At 44.8% G+C, this 21,863-nt stretch overlaps 1 protein-coding gene across 6 annotated transcripts in view; it reads left to right on the plus strand.

Moving 5' to 3' along the window:
* LOC120902967 (IQ motif and SEC7 domain-containing protein 2) overlaps positions 1-21,863 on the plus strand; it is a 192,718-nt gene that overhangs the window by 84,167 nt on the left and 86,688 nt on the right. For 2 of the 6 annotated variants that reach the window (XM_040312087.1, XM_040312091.1), the window contains exon 1: positions 15,647-16,466. The exons of the other annotated variants lie outside the window; for them this stretch is intronic. The gene's annotated coding sequence lies outside the window, so the exon portion shown is untranslated. Of the gene's footprint in view, positions 1-15,646; positions 16,467-21,863 lie in introns of those variants that run through there. 6 annotated transcript variants of the gene reach the window in all.

Raw genomic sequence — 21,863 nt, forward strand, 5'->3', positions numbered from 1 at the left:
TCACTGGTTTCGGGTTTATTGTGGCGCTGCGATCTCCGGCACACCTGACAGCGCCCGTACAGCCCGCGCGATGGCTCTCGGTTCGCAATCGTTACGTAAAGTATGACATATTCCAAAATTGGATTATGCTTGGGTAAAGTGCTGCTGCCATTCGCTCTCACTGGTTGGCCGGTGAGCCGCCATCGAGAGCAGCGAAAATTCATTTCACTCAATTTGGGACAGAATTTGTGCGCTGTCCGGTGATCTGTGTAACACAGCTGCTACAGCTGAATTGGATCATTGACCGCATCGGGCCAGTTTGGTAAATGGGAGCAAGTTAAACCTAAATTAACTTACCTGCTACTCGCGCAATAGTTGGCGCAGAGTGATCTTGGCGGGGGAATTGGACAAAGTAATAGGCCTGAGCTTAAATGCATCCCAACATGTTTGGTCAAAAATAATTGATTTTTTTTAGATATTCACCAATTGGGTCTTAGTGAAGACTTTCCAGTGATGTAAATTTACGAATATACTTTAAACGTTACATATTAGGTGTCAAACGGATAAAATCAAGAGTCACGTTCAATAATGACTTCCTGAGCCTAACATGTTTTTTCCTTCAAACCAAAAAAATCATAAATCAAGCTGAGCAAACAAAAACAAGCGAGAACCTCCGCTAAACCATAAGCATCCTTCGCGCACTGATCCAATCAATCTTTAGTTCCGCTTGTTCCGGCTTGTCGGATCGCCGCACACGCTCATCATCAATACACGCCGGCTAACGACAGCATGGTCTGGGCAAATAATCATCCATCCGCATAATGCAGCTAACGATACCTTCCCCATTAAATCTGCATAAGCAATGCACTTTTTCCTTCGCATGATTGGTATGATTGTTGGGTTCAACATCGAAAGAAATACAAAAAAAAACATTCAGCAATGAAAGGAAAGTCAAAGCAGTAACATCATTTCCGGCAGGAATACGCTCACGGTTTTCAGCGATCATATTTCCCTGTTCGGTGCTTTCCATTTTGTCATTTCAATAACAATATAACCGACCCGGCAAACAATTGCAAACGGCGGAAACCGAGGGGACGGGACGAGCGATGAAATCTCGCCGATGCGATGATCAACGTGCCCGGCTTCGGCCGCACGACAACTCCACCGTGCACGACGAAATGAAGCGATCAATAAAGGGTGGGCTTTTTGATATCCACGAATGGAGAAAGCACTCCCCATGGGCACTGTAGCTCGCCGTCGCTCATAGCCCGTAACGATCGTTTTCGGTAATGACAGTCGAAATATGATGCAGAAAGGAAAACGAGCCGCTCACGAACGGCTAACGCTTGTACCTTCGCCTCGAGATGGTAGAAGTAACGCGGGTGAGCGGAGACAAACCACCACAAAGCACAAAGACAACTGTCTCCAACCTGCCAATCAGCAAACAATCGAACCGAATCGGGAAAAATATGCGTTCGACAAATTGGGCCGGCTAGTTTAGGAAAATGTGTTCGATTTTACTCTCGGCTGAATGGAAATCGAAATCGAACGTACAAACGTGCTGGAGCGTAGGGTTTGATTATTACTACCCCTGTTTAGTGTACCGCGAGGCAACCAGGAACGATGGAAAGTAGATGTCACCGATGTAGATGTTTGTAGTGAGAGCGAATCTATGGACAGCCATATGCCACATAATACGCTGATTCGTTGATGTCACTTTCTTTCGGTGGCACGGAATTTCGGTACTCATCATCATCATCATCATCATTATAATCACCAGCATCTTATTCGTCGTACCCGTTGTCATCTTCACTGCAGATGAAGATAAAATTATCCCGGTCGGCTGATCATGCTAATCATACTAAACTCGCAGCGGGAATTTGTTAACGAGCTCGAACGAGTTTCCGGGTGTTTTTTTTCTTCTTTCGTGGGGAAATAGATTTGATTAGCTTCTATTTTATTGCTTTGTGACAAATTTGTGTTATGTGTTTGATTACGAAAATAGTATGATATGCCGCATGCTGAGCTGTTTGATTTGCAGTACAAGAAATGACCTAATTTCACTATAACACTAAAAGTGTGCTCAATCTGAAAATTGCTGTAAAACGCCCAAAAGTATGCAAACTGCATGCCCAAACCAGACTATTAAGATCTTTTGGAAGACTATCGGGAACTTAGTTAAATCACTTCTAATTGAAAGTGTTTGTATCAATGTTTTACTTGCCGCAGCTAGATGTAAAGTACATTTTCACTACCTTCCTGGCCACTGTTGTACTGTATCGATTGTAGATGATGCGGTTGCAGTGGTTAAATGCTGCAATGAATCTCTACGCTACTAGATGGAGACTATTTTGCCCACTTCCTACTGTTGCAACTCGACGGGGACCCGACATGTCAATTAGCCAAGAGCAACTGGTGTGCGGTTTTGTGATTTTCTTACGATTATTATTAACCTCCCACCCCGTGGCGAGGGAGAAGCCCTTTAAAAAGTCAACCGCTCCAGCGCTAGACTTCCACCTCACGACCGCGAAAGTGATCTAATCGTGAGTAATTGCATTCTGGTGCACACGTGTGGTGTGTGTGTGTGTGGATGGATTAACTCTACTCTTTTCTAGTTGATGATGTTGATCGATAAATGTTCATACCAGCTCAAAATAGGTGGTCTCGAAACATCACCGTGTGTTGTGCCCTCGTAAACCGCTCGGAGGGAAGGGCCAACAACAGTCGGAGATTTTACACAATCTAAACCCAACCGAATGCAACCGAATTTGCCTTGAGCATCCGATCCGGTGGCAGAGTGTTAAGCTTCGCGTTAGCCAACCATCTGAAGCCCTTCTTGCTGCTTGCTGTGATCTGGCTTCCTCTCTATCTCTCTCGGGCGGTTTGCCAGTTTCTTGCCAAGAGTGGTGAAGAAAAAGCCGCACCAAACGGACTGAAGAACGTCAGCGGAGGAGGGTCAGGGTGTGCAGATTTATTGCGCGATCGTGCCCGTGCCTCATAATGTCGCATAAGAAATATCGCATTTCACCCCGGTGCCTAGGGCATGACAAATTTATTGCAGCCAATGTACGTTCCTTCGCACACACGTACCAACCCCAAAAGTGTCGATTGTTGCTGTGTTGGTAAACTTTCTACTTACAAATCAATACCCTTTGGGTCTGATTCGTTTTTGAAGTGAGGAGTAATGTTTGTGCATCACAAAACTTACTCTTTCTGCTAATCAATATGTTTAGAAACCGAGCAGAAAGCACTACTACGGTCTTTAAGGTGAGCTTAATAACAGCTCCTCGACGAAACATTAGTCTTATGGTATGCAGGAAACTTTCTTCACAATTTTCCTTTGGATGTAATTATCCTAACACCACTGTGTAGAGATTCTTGAATTTCTCCTGTCCTGAAAGTGACAGGATTTTGTTTACCAACTTGCTGCCTCCACCGCTTATCGCCTTTGGTGAAAATTTTAATTCTATCCTGCCTCAACAAATGACAGACGGTTTAAATGGGATTTAAGATTACTTTTAACCGTTGAAAAAACGTCCCCTCCCCATCTCCTGTACCATTCGCAACACGACAAATGATTTTAGACCCCAAAACCAAGCCGCACAGCGTAAAAAGATTCGAAAGACTTGAATGAAAGCGAAAGAGACGAACCCCGCAAACTGCTCGCGTTTCGAAATAAATCGACCAACTGGCGGTGGTGAACATCGCTCCACTTCCCCCCTGGGTACTACACGTATCTTTCTTCTTACCGTGCACTTGGTGGTGCACTATTCCACCGCCCCGTTTGGAATCAAGATAGGCAGGCAGGCAGGCAGAAAAGCACAGCGAAATTAAAAGTGAAAATTAATTTACCCACCTTTGCAGCAGTGCAAAAGTGGGTGGCATCGGAAAAAGGGGACACATACACACACACACACACATACGTACACAGAAAGGGCTTCGTTTTCAATCGTCCCCGTTTTATTTTGGTGCCCCTTTTGGTACGAAATTTAGCCAAAGCCGTTCGTTTACTTTTCACTCAGCCGTCCTGCCGCCGTGCCCGGTGAAACTGTTTCCCGTACAAGCACGAGCGAACGAAACAATAGAATTGCCCCAACATATACCCCCGCGGGCAGGGCGCTACTGCAAAACACACAACAGCAGGTTTTGTGCAGCAGCACACTGTGTTGCTTCGCTTTTCCTCTGGGGCGAGCACGCTTCTGTGTTTCAGCAAACCGTAAAAAAATGCGCAATAATACAGTCGCGAACGCAGGACAGTGCGATCCGAAAGGGTGTGATGCAGACGCAAATAGAATGATTGTGCTCTCGCGACGGCCGACGGTGTGTTGCTTTTGGGTGGAGATATTTTCATGATTTTTAGACTTTACTTTCGTCATGGCGAGCATGTAGTCGCAGGTCTCGTCCGCTCTCGCTTGCGAGATGTAAAAAGTAAGATCGCGAGACAGTTCGTAGTCAGTCGGGCAGTAAATTAGATTTTTGCCCTTCTTTGTCTTTTCGGATGATAGTTTCTTTTCGGTTCGCTGTTTTTTTTTCTATTGCTTTTGCTTTTGAATGTTTCACTTGATCCGATTTTACCCGATCGCCGGGCTAAATTTAGCGGCGGCCGACTGAGTTTGTCGGTGATTTCGGTACGGTTTTGTGCTGGATGCTGAGCTCATTTTGCTACCGTCGACACTCGGCGCTCGCTTCCACAGGCCGGCCACGAACCAATAAAGTGTCTCGAATCGATGATGCGAGAAAAGTGCACGCAGAGAAAACGGCGTAATGCATCGCCGTGGTTTTGGGGTGGTTGCATTACGCGCAAGGTTGCGCGGAGCGCTACAAGGCTTGCATTCCAAATATAAATATGAAATTTATCCAACCACCATTAGACCACCGCTACCCAACGCACAAGGTTAATAAAGCCGTTTCGTTTTTGTTTTCTTTCTTCCTCTAATCACTGCAAACAAACCATCAACATAAAACACAACCACTCACTGCTAAACCGGAACTCCAACTCCATTTAGGGGGGAGCTAAGAACTAAGGCAATTAACTATATACCACCACCAGCGCGACCAGCGTCAGCTAATTTCAATCAATTTTTCTTGTTATGTCAAGGGCAATGTAATTAAGAAAACTAACCGGCGGGACGGGAAACGAAACCGTTCGGACTGTGTCGCTGTCCCGTTTACGTCCGGCCACCTTTCAAATGGTTCATTCAAGAAAATTGGTTCCCAGCGCTGCTTATTTTACTATAAATGGTTTCGCTGCACAACTACGCCAGCGTCTCTCGTGTGTGCTGCGCCGGTTCTAAGTGCAGCACAGTTTTGCAAAACGTTCGAGGAGCGCTGTAAGTCGCCGTGTTGTATGCAGCGATGTTGAGGTTCGTCGCTTCGCTCATTTGAATCTTTCGTTAATTTTTAACATCGTGCCGCCGTTCAGTTGTTGCTGTCGTCAAACGGTGTCAGTTGCGCGTTTGTTGTTCTTTGTCCTCCCCTTTTGACAAACCCCCCTCCCCCGCTTCTTCTCCTTTCCCCTTTTCCACCTTCGTTTCGGCAATTATGAACGCGCGACCGCCGTCTTGACACCGTTTTAATGCAATTTCCGTTGTGTGCGGCGCGTCAATCCGCGATGGTTGCGGATGATGGACGCCCGTTTTGTCGTCGCTAGTGCCACGGACACTTAGATCGCCTGTTAAGCCTGTGTACCAGCCGGTGTGTATCTCCCCCCCCCCGTGCTCGTTCTCCATCCATGGTTGACCAATTTTCGACAACAAAGTCAAGGGAAGGTTTTTTGTGTGTGTGTGTGTGTGTTACGTGTCTTTCTTTCTGCTTGTTGATCGAAGGTTATTTTCTACCTTGTTTCTCATGCAAAAACCTTCCATCCGAAAACATGCGACACACAAATATGAGCTTTTCGCGCGTACGGTTACAATAAAATTTGAAAACCTCCCCACACACACACCCATACACACGCTCACAAAACCGCAGGGCTGTGTGAAATCGAAACCACAGAAACTCCTTCAAGGGTCGTGTCATGGCTAATGCGCCCCCGGCATTGAAAGACGTCTGTATCGGGTTAGATCGATGCCGTGTAGACGGGTGGGGTGCGGGCTGCCAACGAAGAGTTCAATTGAATTATGTTACGTGCATTGTTGGCGATGGTTGGGGGCGGCCGAACCATCATGTTTTCTTGCTGCAGCCTTTTGAGCGTTGTGCTGCGAAATTGACAGGCGCGCGGCAACGAAATCGGGCGAAGGGCGGGCGACAACGAACTAGTGTACTGCTTTGATGGAAATAGACGTGTGTGTGTGTATGTGCGCGCATATGCTTTCAATTTCATGCTTCGTCGCCGGCATGGCCCGGGTAATGTGAATTGTTTTCATTTTTAAACCACCTCAAATCGCCCAGCGTCGAAAGCAGGCTCATCTTTCAAACAGCGGCATCATCTTTTTTGGTGTTTTTTTTTTCTTTTCGAGCGTATGATTAAGGGCGCAAATGCTACCCGTTTCGGAGTAAAAACGAAAGGAAGCTTAAACACGTGCGGGGTGTGATGAGATGAGTTTCAAACGCCCCATTTTGTACGGCCAGGGCCACCTTTACTCTCACTGTTTTTTTCTCCTTCTGTTCAAGATGCTCCAATTTATTCGTCCTCAACAACGATGCATACCAGTGTGTGTGTGTGTCAATCGCAGCCCAGTGTGCGGGAGTGTGCGGACATTATAGGGTTTTCCAGAAGATTTTATAGCTCTGGGACACTTTTTTACCTTTTTGTTACGTGAAATGAACTTAATGTAATGGGAATTGGACTTTATAGCACCCTTGTTGGACAAATCTAACAGGAATGTCCAAGTAGCCTGGCCAAAATAGGTGCCATAGAGTCCAATTTCCAACATATGAAGTTCACTTCCAATAAGATAAAGTCGAGCAAGTGTCCCACAAGTATGAGAACCCCTGCAAAACCCTGTAAAGAAATGGACTTGAAAAACACAACCAGAAGCTGCATCCACTATTAATTATGCGGTGGGAAAAATGCTGATCGAGTGATCGGTTCGATGCACATGTGTGGCTGATGTCGTGTCGAGCGAAAAGTAAATCGATAAAAAAAGGAAATCTACCGCTTCAGCGTTGAATTCAACTAACCCTACACACGATGAAATTTATTAAAACGATTTGATCGAAACGGCGTTTCGGTTGGTTGGGGCGCTGTTTTTTTTTTAGCCTTCTTCTTTCCGAGCGTGTGTTGTCTCACAATTCAAAACTGTAATTGAGCTTTTGCCTCATAGCGAAAGAGACGCGCAGTGAATTGTAATGCACTTTGTTCCAATTCCAAGTGAAGCAAGTGAGCGCATCAAATATACTTCAGCTTAAATCAATCAAAATCAAATCATAAAGCGCTGCTGTAAACAAAGGTGTTGATTGAAAATGAAACGCTCATCGTATTTACACTGCAATTGAATTTATGTTTTTCTTATTTTTTGCTTTTTATTTTGATCCATATTAGTGCGACCGTATGTCATCGTCTCGTAGACAGCGATGGCACTTGGGTCGCAAAGTTAGTGAGACGCGTAAACGATTATGAAAGTATAATGCCGCAAACGTGATAAATTTATACATATATTGTCTCCCCAACACGTGCTCGTTATCGCGTTGTAGTTTATATCTTCTCCTTCTTTTACTCTGGGGGGGTGCTATAAAGCCTGAAAGAGGATCGTTGACAAAACAGTGAAATGTTTATTGTGAATTGTGTCCGCTCGTGCCCCACCGTTGGTTAGGGGTGGAAAAAACGGCTTCGGGAAGGGATGGTTTGGTTTTTAAAATTCAACACACATCGCCTTTCGTTGTTTTTTCGTTTTGAGCCCCGATAAAGATATAGCGGCCGCCAATCCGCCACCCCGAAAAAGGTTACTCGGCTCGGGCGTTTTTATGCTTATTATAGCAGCAGCTTTTAACCTGCCCGGTGCATAATCAATGCAACAGAGCGGGTAGGTCACATTTCTTCTTCCATTCGCGTTCCGCGTCCGACTTCGAATGCCACCGCCACACTTCCTGGTTGTGTGCGAAAGCGACCATGTCCGTGGCATAAGAGCACGCACCACGGTGTCGATGTGATAAGAAAGCTGACCATTTTTTTGTTGTTGGAAGAAAGGGAACGACCTGTGCTTCAGTGTGGTGTGCGATCTCAGAAAGTTGCCGAAAGGTCTACTCAATTGACAGTTTTTTTGTTGTTGCCTTACTCCAGTAATCCAGAGTCTCTCCTTCCTCGCTTGCTGTCATTTCGATCGAACCCATCGTGATGATGATGGGTTGCGCAATCATCAATCCCCCTCCCAAGCAGCCCAATGCGATCGACACGTTTTCGTGGAATTATTATGTAGCGAATCGGATCGCACATTTCGAACCGGCTACACACACACACACGCAGACCGACACACGACAAAAAGGGCACCGGAACCGGTCGGGTTTGGTGCGGGAAAGTGTTTCTCGCCCGGGTGCGTGTGTGCATTGGGAATTGGGCAGGAATCGCTGTGGATGTGGCGGTGGTGGTAAAACGTGCGTAGAACGGAGAAGGGCAACTTTTACTTTCCGGTTTTGTTGTCTGACCGACTGTCGACTGTCGAAAGACACACAACGGCGTTATCAACGCGCGCCCCTCGTGGTGTGTCACACGAGGGGGTGGTGCTGTGCGTTTGATATTTATGTTCGGTTCGAACGCGACTTCTGAGGCGGGTCAGGCCGCCGCCGTGAAGGTTACATACATAAACCTAAACGTTATGTGACGGACGGGTTCAGTTATGAGACGATTGTAAGTCGTTCATCCGGTCGATCGGATGGGAACTGGCGCAGCGGGTTGAGGACGGAATCGGGATTCATATGTTGGAATGGTTTAATTAGTGAAATTGATTGATTGATTACGATATGCGGCAAATGGTGCGTACATGTCATCGCGATTACAAAAAAACATTTCGAAATATAAAGAAATATAAAAAGGAAATGGTCAACATCTTCAGCAGCGCCGTGTATGAAAACGTTATAATTTTATTGCTTCTTTCGTCAGCTAAATCTCGAACATCACGAAAAAAATCAACGATTAATGTTTAATGAATCGATTCCATTAATGATTTCATTCTTAACTCCCCGACTAGAAAGTCGGCCGGCGTCAGTGTTGGTCATTAATAAAAGTGGAGTCGTCCGGAATCGGAGCCTTCGATTCTGGCCGACTCCAGACGATTCTGACTCCCGACTCCCACTACAGGCGACTCCGTCTGCTACTCCGGACAACTCCGACAACCGCTCCAGAAGACTCCGATTAGCACTCAGGACGACTCCTACTCCGGACGATTCCATCTCCGAACGACTCCAAATTCGAATGAGTCCGACTTCGACTTCACACGACTCCAACTCTGACTCCAAACTACTACGACTCTGGACGATTTCGACTTCGACTCCGGATGACTTCATGACTCCAGATTACTCCGACTCCGACTTCGGACGACTCCGACCCCGACTTCGAACCTCTCCGAATCCAGATGGCTCCAACTCTGATTCCGAACTATCAAACTCCTGACAACTTCGGACGACTCCGGACGACTTCGACTTCGGACAATTCTATCTGCGGACTCTGCATGACTTCGACCCTGGACAATTCCCGCTTCGACTCCGAATGACTCCAACTCTGACTCCAAACTACTCCGACTCCGACCCCGACTTCAGACGTCTCCAACTCTGGATGAATTCCGATTCCGGACGGTTCCGAATAATGCTGATCGTGATATGTATTCCAGAAGTATTTTATTGTGACTCATTTTACAAAGAAAAAGAAACTGAACAACAGTATAAAATTACAGTAAATAAAAAATCTCTCATCGCTCCCATCAATCATCTTATCAAACGATTTTTCAATACTGATTGCTTCATCTTTTCTTTTCTACAGGTAAAAAAATTGACTCATTACTCGATATCCTAATCACTTGGTCTATTCCCATTACACGCAAACCGTAAGTAATTAAAAATGATTGATGCCATCGATAAAGCCCAATCATGATGTTCATCATAACTTGCATTACAGCACATAAAAAAACATTTAAAGCTCACGCTAGAACATCTGCTCGGTTTGGCGATTAATTGATGGTTACTTTCACTGCAAAGCACCACAAAGGGCGCTGCTTTTTCACAATTGCCACACCCTACAATTGGTCAGCGTTTCCCTCTACTGACCCGCATTACCGCAAAGCCGCTCGTTCGATAAGGAAGAAATGCACCTTCCGGGAGCGCAGTTGCAACACGTGCCGCCACAGCGAACCACCTTTCTGTTCATGTTCAGCCGTTATGTGGGTTTGCGATAGAACTCCAAAAGTGGGCCGCTAAACACAGCGAGTTGCGCACGGTGCCCAGTACGTGTGATAATCACGAAACGGAACGCGGGGCGGCCTTTTTTGAATTGCCATTGCCCCGCTTTGCGTACACGTAACAGAAGCGCGGTTTGAATTTCGCCGCCAATTTTGCAGCCGCACCGAACCAAGGCAGGGTGCCATCATCAACCCGATCGGCCCGAGCGCCGCAATCGGCCACCCTTGCGCCTGCTGTCTAAACGTCGCCAGGTAACGAAGAAGAATGGCGCTTAAAAGCGGTGTGGTGTCCTCCACACTGCAGCTCCGTCGCGCACACACCGTCCCAGGTGGAAAGATTCCTCGTGACATAATCAAATCGCAACAAGTGCACACCACCTGGTTGAGGTTAGTGCTTTGCCGGTGTTTGCTAACGGCCGGGAATTGGGGGATCCTCCCCTTTCATGTGCTAAGAAGCCTGCCCGGGCAGCGGGAGGTTGATGAGTTTGACGTGTGTTTACTCTTTGCCAGCCAAAGGTTTTGGGTTGCCTCGGTGCCTGGTCTGTCGGCCGGTGCCGTAAGGCAACAAGAGGTTAATCAGGCCACGGGAGAGAACCACTTCGTGATGATCTTGACATGATCCACGTTGCTTTCGTGCCTCTCTCTCTCTATCGCACACTATTTAAGCTGGCTATTCATACCATTGCTAGCGAAAAGGATTTTTTGAGCCCCTTTTATGGAGTGTTGGCTTGTATGGCGTTGCTTGCGACGTGTCTTCTGGAATAGGTTTCAAACAAAGCCAAATATTTCGTAGACTTTGTAGGGACTTTATTTTTTTTAGTATAAGTTCTGCCAAAACATATCGAGCAGCTGGGTATAGTATAAAGTGGGTATAGTATACAGGGGCTTATCCCAAGGTGTATATATTTAGAAGGCTGATTTTTTTCGCTTCTGCTTCTGAATGAAGGTTTTTAAGAGTGTTTTGTGTATTCGTCAAGTTACTAGAAAGCCTATTTGAGCAACAGTTTTCATCCGTTCCGTCAAAATATTAGTCAAGACGTTCAATTTTAGTTATGAAAAACACGCTGGTCTACATACACTTTGATTCTAGATTCGACCACCTTATTTCTTTAATACACCTTGGAATAAATAAAACACGACCTTGTTTTGACATTTTTTCGAGCAGGTACTCGAATTAGATTCTAGCTTTTAGGCTGAAATAATCTAGGCAGTTTTAGTGTGTGGTTTTGTATGGAGTGTTGACATGATTTCAGTCTCCAATTGTCAAATTTCAAATAAAAAAGTTGGCAAGTATCGTGAAAGTCCCCGTTTTCAGCATAACATTGATCAGCTTTAACTTAAATCAATCAATAAAAAAATCATTCACATGTATGGGATGAGTAGATTGGCTTTTATAGTTTTATGAAGAAGCACACATAGTATATCCTAATAGATTGAAAACAGTTTGAAACAATATTTTTTATTTATTTTTGCAAATAACATAAAAGTTATCTTTGCGAAGCATGATAGTTGGTACACAAACGCAACTGTCAAACAAGTATGGAAAATAAATGATTTGATGTGAATGTGATTTTTCAACTCACAATGACTAAAAAAATAGCTTTCTAACTTAAACCATCAAATGGGATAGTTTAAGATATTCAAATACATAACCAAAAAACAAAATCATCACAGACCTATGAAACAATAATATGATTGAAGGTTGGTTTTACAATATTTCTTCAGGCGGAGCAAACAAATCGCTTGCTGTTGCCTTGATAACTACTCCAAATAGCGTGAATACCACGGGAACAGGTGACCAAGGCAAATCGTGTGGCCTGCATTAGCCGTGCAAAACGCGAACTTATCGAACGCACCCGATACCTGACTCATTCGTGTGCGGCTAGCCCCCACGGCGCACAATTTGGTCACGAGTTTTATCGTGCACCCGATCCGAAAAGCCGCCCAAAGACGGAAGGTTTTGCAATGGCCCGATCGTAACTTTGATGTTTGTTTTTTTGGACCCGGGACACAAAAGCGTGTAAATCGTGGATGACGAAATGCGACAATCGATGCGCACCCGATTCGGTCAAGGATTAATCCCTTGGCACCAGGTTGATTGTGTGCGCGCTGGCAGGGATGATTGAAGGTCCCATGCGGCTTTTGTTACAAAATAGTGGAGAGTTTAAATTGAAAGCAAAACATGTCTCTATTCCAACACAATTGGAAGATCCTTCATTATGAAGAGGCAAACGAGCTGCCCTCAAAATTTGCCACACGAACACAACCGCAAGTCAGCGTATTATTCTTTTCACTGCAAGTGTTTGTGGTTTTTATTCAGTGTTTAGTTTTCTGTTTTGCGCTGCCAATTGCGATTACGTCAGTCAAAAATTTCGATGGATGACACTCAAACTCTTTCCAAAAACCGGGAGCGAGGACAGACAGCGTTAGAGTAATGGACACTCCGCCGGACAAGGGGCAGACTATAAGCTGCCGCTACCGCTTCGCCGACTGTGTCAACTTCAGTCGCTTCACCGGGAGAAATATACAAAGTTTGCTGATTTGTTTAGCTGAAGTAGCCGTTCGTGTTTACATTGCCATTGGCACGATGCAAACGCTGCGTCCCCGTGGGCAACGACGATCGCTTCGTTCAAGTTGTACGTGAAGAGAGCAAATCAGAAGCCCTAGAACATTGGGAATATTGTTTCATAAAGCAGCAATGATGTAAGTGTGCTTAGTGATCCCTCAGTACAAAAGCTAATGAGTCATCTCTTCAGCGAGAATGAGACAAGAATGGCCTTCTCCAGTAATTCGTGTCAAAGTATTACGGTTTGTGCAGAATTTTTTTTTCGAATGCTGAACGTGCCACAATTGGTAACCAACCGCTCTACACTAACTTCCTCGATCCATTTGCTTCTTTTCATTTGCAATGGAGAAAAAACGCACTTAAAACGTGACCCTTGGTTCAACTATGACAAAACTCTAATAAACTTTAAGCTGCTGCTGCTGCTGTTGCTCCACAAAAAGCTTTTTATCATTTCCCGTTGTTTGCTCGCTCTCTCCCTCGAACGCTTCTTATGTCAATAATGCGCAATGAGATCATTGTGTGCATTCGCATAATTGATCGCGCTGCAATTGCACTCACACAAACGTGCAACTGTTTAATCCAGCCCGTTACCGTTGGGTGGCTTTTCCGCAACAGACAGCGGCGCCGCAGCAGGAAAAGGTACTACCATGCTGCACCGTTCCCTGGGAGTGCAGCATCATCACGCGGCACGCAATTTCAATTGTTGTAAGGTCGTTGCTTCGTCGGAGGAGCAACACTGCCGAGGGCTTGATGAAAAACGGCACCCGGTGAAGGTTTGTTCTTTGCTGTTTTTTTTCATCATTGCTAATTGTAGAGTTCGATCAAGTTTCCTGCTTCCGTGTTGCTTGGGGAGTGACGGGGTTAAAGAAAACTGTTCATAAGCGATCGCAACAACATGATTAACGACAAACGGACAGTGCACGGGTGCGCAGGTCTTGTGAAGCATGGTAGGCATACTTACCATTGTGTACACACACACGCCCAGGTGCAATACTGCATTGTGCAATGTGTCAACATAGACGGAAAGGAAAGCGCAAAATAAACAAAGCAGCCCGCACAACCGTCCGGTTTTGCGGCACAAAAATGGCTTTCAAGTGCAGCAGAACAAAGGTGCTTTTTCTTATTTCATGTCTTTTTTCCTAGTTATAGTTAACTCATTTAGTCGCACACTGCTTTCGTCGTTACCGTTTTTGTTGACCTTCTTGTAGGTATGAACGCGTCATCGTTTGACTGTGCCCTCGAAAAGCGGTCCACGGGGAGAAGAAATTGTCCGTCGTTAACTAAATATTGCACTGTACGACGAAGAATTACTGTCTTTACAGCCATTCTCTCCTTTTTATGGTATTAGGTTCGGAAAAATATAAGGCAAATGCTGCCATTACTAAAATGAAAGAATCAATTTATTTTACATTTCATTTCAGTCCTTCTGTTGTGTATTCTGTTGATTTCAGATTGCTCGAACATGTTTTAAGGTTCGTCGCATGTTTGATGATTGAAGTCTTTTGTTTAATTTTATTTGTGCTGATATAGTACATGACATAATTAAACATATATTTAGTTTATGAGTTATATAAACATCTTTCCAGTAATTTTGACTGTTATCAATAAAATTCAACTTTAAACAAAACTTTCAAATTGATTGACAGCAATCATAATGGTATTTAAAACTATTTATTGCGTAGTTGCGAATTTGAAATATATTATAAGGAATCTAACTCTTTCGAAATACTTCTCAAAAATATGGAACTATCCATTTTTTTTTATTTTCGAATAAAAAAGAATGTCTTCTGTTTAATGTTCAACTTTATTTTTCTATTCCATTTTCCATATTTTTCCATGGCATTGGTTTATAGAAGGTTTGTCACTGTTGTGACCGTTGAAATCTTTTGATTGGTAGAATTAACGTAAATCAAGATTTTTTCATGATTTGCCTTTTATATCGTTTACATAATACATTTTCTGAAAGTTCGCAAAAATTATAATACAAACAGTATACATTGAACTCTTTTTATGTTACTCATTTTAACTTTTTTTTAACATTTTTCAATTGATGATTAAACATTTAACGCACATTGTTGAAGGTTCGTTGCTTTACGCTCAAGTCTTTCGTGTAATACAGCATAACTAGAAGCATTTACTTCTTTCTCTGTCTCCCATTCTCACTACTACACTTTCGCTACTTGCCCTCCACCGTTGCATTTTCCTTTGTGCGATGTACCAAACGGCAAGAGCACAAAACCGGGCGAGTACTTTATGCCATGTTGCTTATGGCCGGAACTGGCCTCTCCCTCTCCCAGTTGTCATTTCCCGTTTGTTTCGATGTTCCGCTTGTACACAAACAGTCAGTGGTCGCCGAGTGGAAGGGGTGGCGATGGTAGGCCCTTATAAATTTTCATCACATCCCGCGGTCGCAAGAAATATGACACCCGGGACGAAATCGCTCAACCGGGAAACATCCGTCGAGAAGTTCGGAGACGACAGATAGAGAGAGAGCGAGCGAAATGCATCGCACAGCGACCACTCCACGTTGAGGGGGTGAAATACTCAGAGCAAGTTGAATTCGCTCCCATCACCCTCTCTGAAACATTTAGTTCGATGTTTTCATTCTATCCCGCTTTATCGTACGCTGCTTATGAGTGTAGTGCAGCGTAAATCGCGAGAGAATCGTTTGAGAGACTTACCCTTTGTAGAGAGGGTAGCGTTACGGCCCACGGTGGGGTAACGTAGTGCGCTAGCGTAACGCGTGTGCGCGCTTAGTTCGACTTGACGTACGCCACCGTACAGACCGAAAGCACGATCGCGCGTGGTTTCGCTCGCGGTTTCGTTTTTTTGTTTCGTTGTTTTTTGTTATTATTTTTATCCCGAGGACACGACGTCAGCAGCGACGTCAAGGACGGGTTGTCCCGCTTCCTTGGTTATCCCGATTAATTGTGTCACGCCCGGGCTATGACTAATTAATTTTTGAACTTTTACCAACGATACACTGGTCAACAGTCTCCCGTTTGTGTTACCGTTTTGTGGCTTTGGTGAAAATCCCGAACAAAAAGAGAGAGAAAAAACAAAATACGACAACAAATCCGATTTTACCGAAACGAACAAATAAAACACACTTCACCACTAGTAGTATTCCCGTTTTCCTGCTTTTGCCAGTAGTGCGGTTAGTGTTGCGATTCTGATTTAAATTTTCGATTGCGTGCCACATTCAAGTTCCTCTACTTGCGTTGTACAGTGTGTGCGGAGATTCAAGCGGTGCCTTAGTACGCCTAAACGACACATATATTTCGACCCCCTCCCCGCGGGGTGTGTTCGTTTTGTCTCATCCCGTTTGATTTGCGAAATCGGAACGAAACCATAAAAAAACCCGCTCCAGGGAAGACGAAGGAAAGGCGAAGTGTGCTGCAAGTGTGTGCTATAATTGGAGTGGAGTTTGGTTGGTGCATCAACGAAAGTTTTAATAATTGGTGGCACGAGGCTACGGTCGATGTTTCAGCCCTGGCGGGCGTGTTGTAGTGCGTGCGCGAGTGTTTCTTCCCGATTCTGTGCGTGTTCGGGTTTGCTTGCAACGAAAGCCGGTGGAAAATTAGTGCACGAAGGTATTAAGCGGAAGAGGTGTCCGAAGGGTGCTTCGCAGTGTTAAATTGCCGTTAATGTCCCGAGGGCTGGGCAGGGATGGGGTTTGGGTGATTTTTGGCAAGTTGCTGGGTGTGGCCGTCGGGTCTTGGAAAGCGAGAGGCGTTTAAACTTTGCCAAATAACGTCACGCAAAAGCTAATGATACAAAGCCTAGGCAAAGAGAATAAAATTTCTTTTCAAAAAAAGTAAATAGTAAAGCATCTGAATGGTGTAGAAAGAAGCAGCCACACAGATTGCAAGTGTGGTGAAGAAATGCATTAAACTGCAGCTGTGTGTTTGTGTGTGTACATTTGAAATAGTGGCTTGTTGCTGCAGCAGCAGCAGCAGCAGCAGCAGTTGAGTGAAAAATAGTTGCCCCGCTTTGAAGACCTCAAAACCTACACGAAGCCCGCCTACAAGCCGCTTTGCCTCAATGGCATTTGAATAATCAGTGTGTTGCAGGCGGCGAGAGATATACGTCTGCGTGTGTGCAATGTGCATCCGCAATGAAACGCAACTTGTTGCAGCTGCTGCTGATGATGAGCAGGCACAGTGTGTGTGTGCGCGTGTGCTAGTTTTGTTTTTGCCTGCTGCATTTGCATCAAATTAACGTGTGCCGCAAACACACACACACAAACACAGCTGAATCTCGTTATGCGTGTGTGTTGATGTGTGAGTAAAGTGGATAGGAAAAGTAGGAGAAAAAGTAAAGCTGCTGAAGAAATAAATAGTGTGTGAAGGTACAGAATGTCATCAGTTGGAAAACAAATCAACCTCAAAATGACACCCAACACAACTGTCGGAAAGTAAATGTTTCCTTCCTACGGTTTCTCAGGCAGTGAGAGAGAGGGAGAGAGAAAGGGAAGGGGCTTGGGAAATTCCGGCGCTTATCTGTTTGTGCGCTGTCGTGGAAAAAGCCTGTGGAAGAAAAGTGGCACTTTTTCCCGTGCCTCTACTAGTAGTGCCAACAGTGCACACATATCAAAACAGCTGCAGCTCGCTGGACAGATTTTCCCGTGTAACGAATTCCGGTAGGATGGCACCGAAGGTCTGGAGCCTGATGGGTTTGTGGCTATGAAGAATTGTCCGGAAAAGCAACAACTTCAGCTGTCATCGTCAGCAACAACGGCGCTCGGGGAAGGACGCACAAGGAGAAAGCTGAAGTTAGGTGGAGTTTTGCAAACGTTGGTGTGCATCGTGTGTGTTGTTTTTTGGTTGATCGTTTGCCTTATTTTCCCTGCATATAGGACAAAAGGCACAAATCCTACCCAAACTGCGACTGTACGTTGCAACGTGCATGTGTGGGAAAAGTGGTAATTCCGTGGCCACCAGCTTTTGTGTGTGTTAAAGGGGAAGAGACGACAGCGCCCGGGAAACAGCACCGCACATTAGCACATTTATTTGGCGCTGTGTGGTACCGTTTGTTTTATGTGTGTGGTTGGTTTTTGAGTCGGACATTTTTGCGTGCTGTGGTTTTGGGGCCCCGTTTTCGGCCTGCGTGGACCAACTGCGCGGCTCGGTGGACAACCGTTTAGTGGGAGGGAAAGGCGTTTGCAACGGGATAAATGTAGTACGAAATGATTTTTTTGGCCCGTTTCGTTGTTGGAGTGATGTTTTTCCCTCCCTCAGTGCTACCAGTGTTGTTTTCCGATGACCCGGGAAAGGTCTTGAAGGCTTTATGGCAAATCTCTGAGCCAGACACGAGGGAAGGAACATTGTTCTTTTAATTAGATGGAATAGTTTAACCATTTTGCATTGTTTTGAGCTGGTTTTGGGGATGTAATTGTGAGTAGGGAAAGTGTTTAAAGCTTTTTGTTGTTAGTTCTGAACATCAATCGTACATTTCTCAATGTTATGTTAAACTTTATGCTCTTTATACACGATGGATCGAACATACTTCCTAATTCCCTATTTTAATGTAACAAATGTTCACTTTTGTAATCGCTTCCAATGTTAGGATTTAAACGCCATCAAGTGCAATGAGCTATGTTTGTTTATTTGTTTGTTTATTGTACGTCTTAACGTACTCTTTTTTAGCTCAAAATGTTTCAAATCTACCTAAGACCTTAGTCTTCCCCATTTGTTTTTTGTACACAACCGCTCCCACTTTCCAGCCTGAAACAGAGCATGATTTTATGCTGACCCGCTTTCCAATGCGATAATGTATTCTAGTTCGTATGCGTGGTGTGCATACGCAAAAAAACAACCCAATCTCCTCCTGACGGCGCTCTGCCTTAGATCCGCTGGAGCAACAGACGTCTGGGGAGCGTTCGATAGCGTCTGAATATCACGGTCACCAGAACAAACAATTCAATAAAGCGGAGTGTGAGCCCTTGAAACGTACCATTACCGCTGAGCAATGGCTCATTAAGCGGGAACCTTAATGAGAAAATAATACTATTTTAGGACGAATGCGTCGTAAAAAAACCATCGATAATTTCCAGTGGTCGATTTTTTTGTTTTTTTTCTTCCCTGTTTTGCCGGTTTACGTCAACCGATGTCTGGCGGATATAGCAGAATTAACAAACATGCTGTAAATAAATGTTTATTAATATCTGTTTATTCCAACAGGTAGAAGGGAAGAAAGTGAATATCTGTTTTGCTTTTACCCTGCTCAGCAAGTAATGTAGCACGTCCGGTTCCCGCCTTCGCCGCGGGATCTAGTTTCTCAATCCCCACAGAACGTAGGATCTTGGGGTGTTTTGTTCCGGTTCTGTAACCGTTTGCGGGTGTGATGAATCATGGACGCATCCAGACGTTCGAGTTCGTGTCCCGCACTGTGGAACTCCATTCTCCGTCGCTTTTAAATCAATCGCAAAAAAGAAAAAGCGAAAAAGCAAAACCTATCCGTCAGAAGAAGACCGGTTTTTGGAGCGTATGACGTGACGCCATAAATCCTAACCTCAGCTGACAGTTTATAGTAAAAGGATGTGGGGTGATTGCTGTTTTCTTCAACTTTCGTTGCAAAAAAAAGAATAAGTTGTTGTTGACTTACAATGTTTTTAGTTTTGCGACCGTGAATCCAGACGGTGTCCCGCTTTTTTGCGGTCTCTCCATTGGAGTATTCCTGTACGGTGGGCAGTGAAACGAAAACAAGCTTCAAAACACACCGATCGCCGTTGCGTTGGTGCGCCTGACTCTCCGTCGGTCGTGTAACCTTAATCGCGGGGTTTTGTACCGAGAGCGAGGCAAACTAAAGGGCCAGTTCACCTTTGAAGGTGATCGGATACAGCGTCACACTAGTAGAAGGTGGTAGGTCTTTGAACTCACTCCACTTATTCTATATTCGTGAATTGGAAATCATTCTGTGCGAAGAGACACGCAAACAAACAAATTCTGTTTATCACCCTTTTGCCCACTGGGTACTCCTCTGGAAGCTTCGTTCGGGGTTTCCCCACCACACGAGTGGGCGCGAATGTGTGTCACGTGTTGCTGCGGGACTCATCTGACCTTATCCGGACGACGCCGGAACCTGATCGTCTCTGCTGCGGTTTGCTGCCCCGCCACAGCAATAGTCTCTGTACTGGGGGTGACGTAAACCCAATGGAAGGTTTCGCCCGTGTGTTTGTCGCATTGCAAACTGTTTACGTTTGCTTTCTAGCAGCACCGGGCACACCGGGTTCGCTTATTAGCTCCGATGACTAATGAAGTTTGTGCTCCGGTGAAGCTCAGCGCGTGCGCTAAGCGTTTGCAATCGTTCAGCAACTGATCGACACGTACACGTTGAAATGTTTCTAAGGTGACGCTAGATGGGCAGGGAAGGCTTATTGTGATATACGTGTTTATGTGTAGCGTATATGATATACGTGTTTATGTTCTATTTACTGCTTAGTAGTTCATATTTTGCTCCATAACTCGTGACTCTATCTTCATCAACGATGCTTCAACCTGTGGTCGCTTTGTTTCTTCCCTGGAAACGAAATCGCTACTTCGCGTCTGGATCAATCGCGTAAGCCGGCCTCGGAAATCCCCACCGACAGTGTATATAGAGACATCAGTGACACTGGCCAAAGCGGCACGCAACGGATCAACGTGATCAGACTTCAGGAAACGATCCCAGCAAACGAGCATTCGATTCGATGCGTATCGTCGCGCGCGTTACATCCACATGCAAAGACATCGAACAATAAAAGTCCTCCAAACAAACGAAGCACGAACAGCCGCACACAGCTAGCGTTTGCGTTAGGAACGGTCGCTAATTTCGCACCAGACCTTAATTATAACTGTCTGTGTCCCAGGTTCGTCGTTCGGTGTCGCGTTCGCCGTGGCGTGACTTCACCGTATCCATCGCCCAATTTGACAGTTCTTCCGGTTTATGTGTATCGGCAAATTGCTGGTGAACGGCCAAAGCAGTGCTTACGGGCAGCCGATGCTATTTAATTTTAAGTCTGCTTTTCTTGGAAAATTGGTGTAGAACTAGCAGAAATTTTGATGCTAAATTTTGTTGGCGAAAAAAGTGGACCGTGAAGAAGGATCATGATTTGTTTTAATCTGATTCGTAAAATTATAGTTGACGACTCAGCCTGCTTGGTGTTGCTAGTGAACATTGGTGTTAATTACTGTTTGATTTATATGCTTTAGAAAAAATAATTAGGAACCTCGTTTGTTAGTGTCATTTCGTTGATTTTATATCGCTTGTTGCGACCGAGCTACATTGGAATGACTTAGAATTTTTATTCGGACTTCGAAGGCGTTTGAAATCTTAATTCAACTGTGTTTTACTGTCACAGTCGATCGTGTTTAACAGATATTTTTTAATTGATCACGGAGCATTACATTCAATTATTTAAAGTCATCAAAATATCTCGAAATTATTGAACGATTCATGTACCAAAGCTCTCACGCAAGCATAATTGTCATCGAAAACTTTCCCTTTCATAAAAATAAACCACACCAATCGAATGATTACACCCTGAGCAGTGAAGAACATTATGTACATTGAACGTCAATTCGCAAGTTTATTCGAAATTTGGCTTTTTTGTTGTCTGGTGGGAGCACAGAGATACTATCTCGATCAGGTAACGGCAGCAGCACTGCTAGCAATCTCTTCTTATTTCAATCTCCGCCTTTTCCTTCACTCTCCTCCACCCGAAAGTGATCTTGACGCTTACTAAGTGCAGCTTAACTGCATCCGGTCCGGGTGATATATGTTTCGCTAATGTGTTCCAGCCGTCGTCGTCCCAAAACAGAAGAGCCCGCGAGAAGAAACCCCGTAAGCGACGAACTCGAATAACAAACCACCGGGTGTATTTCCTTTCTTTGATTGCACTTTTGGAACTGATTTCGTTGTTCACGCTTAATGTTCGATCCGCGCAAAGGTATAATGGGGGGGAAGGTGTTTGGTTACTTTCTTCCCTTTTTTGGCTAGGTGTTTCTCAC

Source organism: Anopheles arabiensis, chromosome 3, assembly GCF_016920715.1.
Source record: "Anopheles arabiensis isolate DONGOLA chromosome 3, AaraD3, whole genome shotgun sequence".
Classification (NCBI taxonomy): Eukaryota; Metazoa; Arthropoda; class Insecta; order Diptera; family Culicidae; genus Anopheles; species Anopheles arabiensis.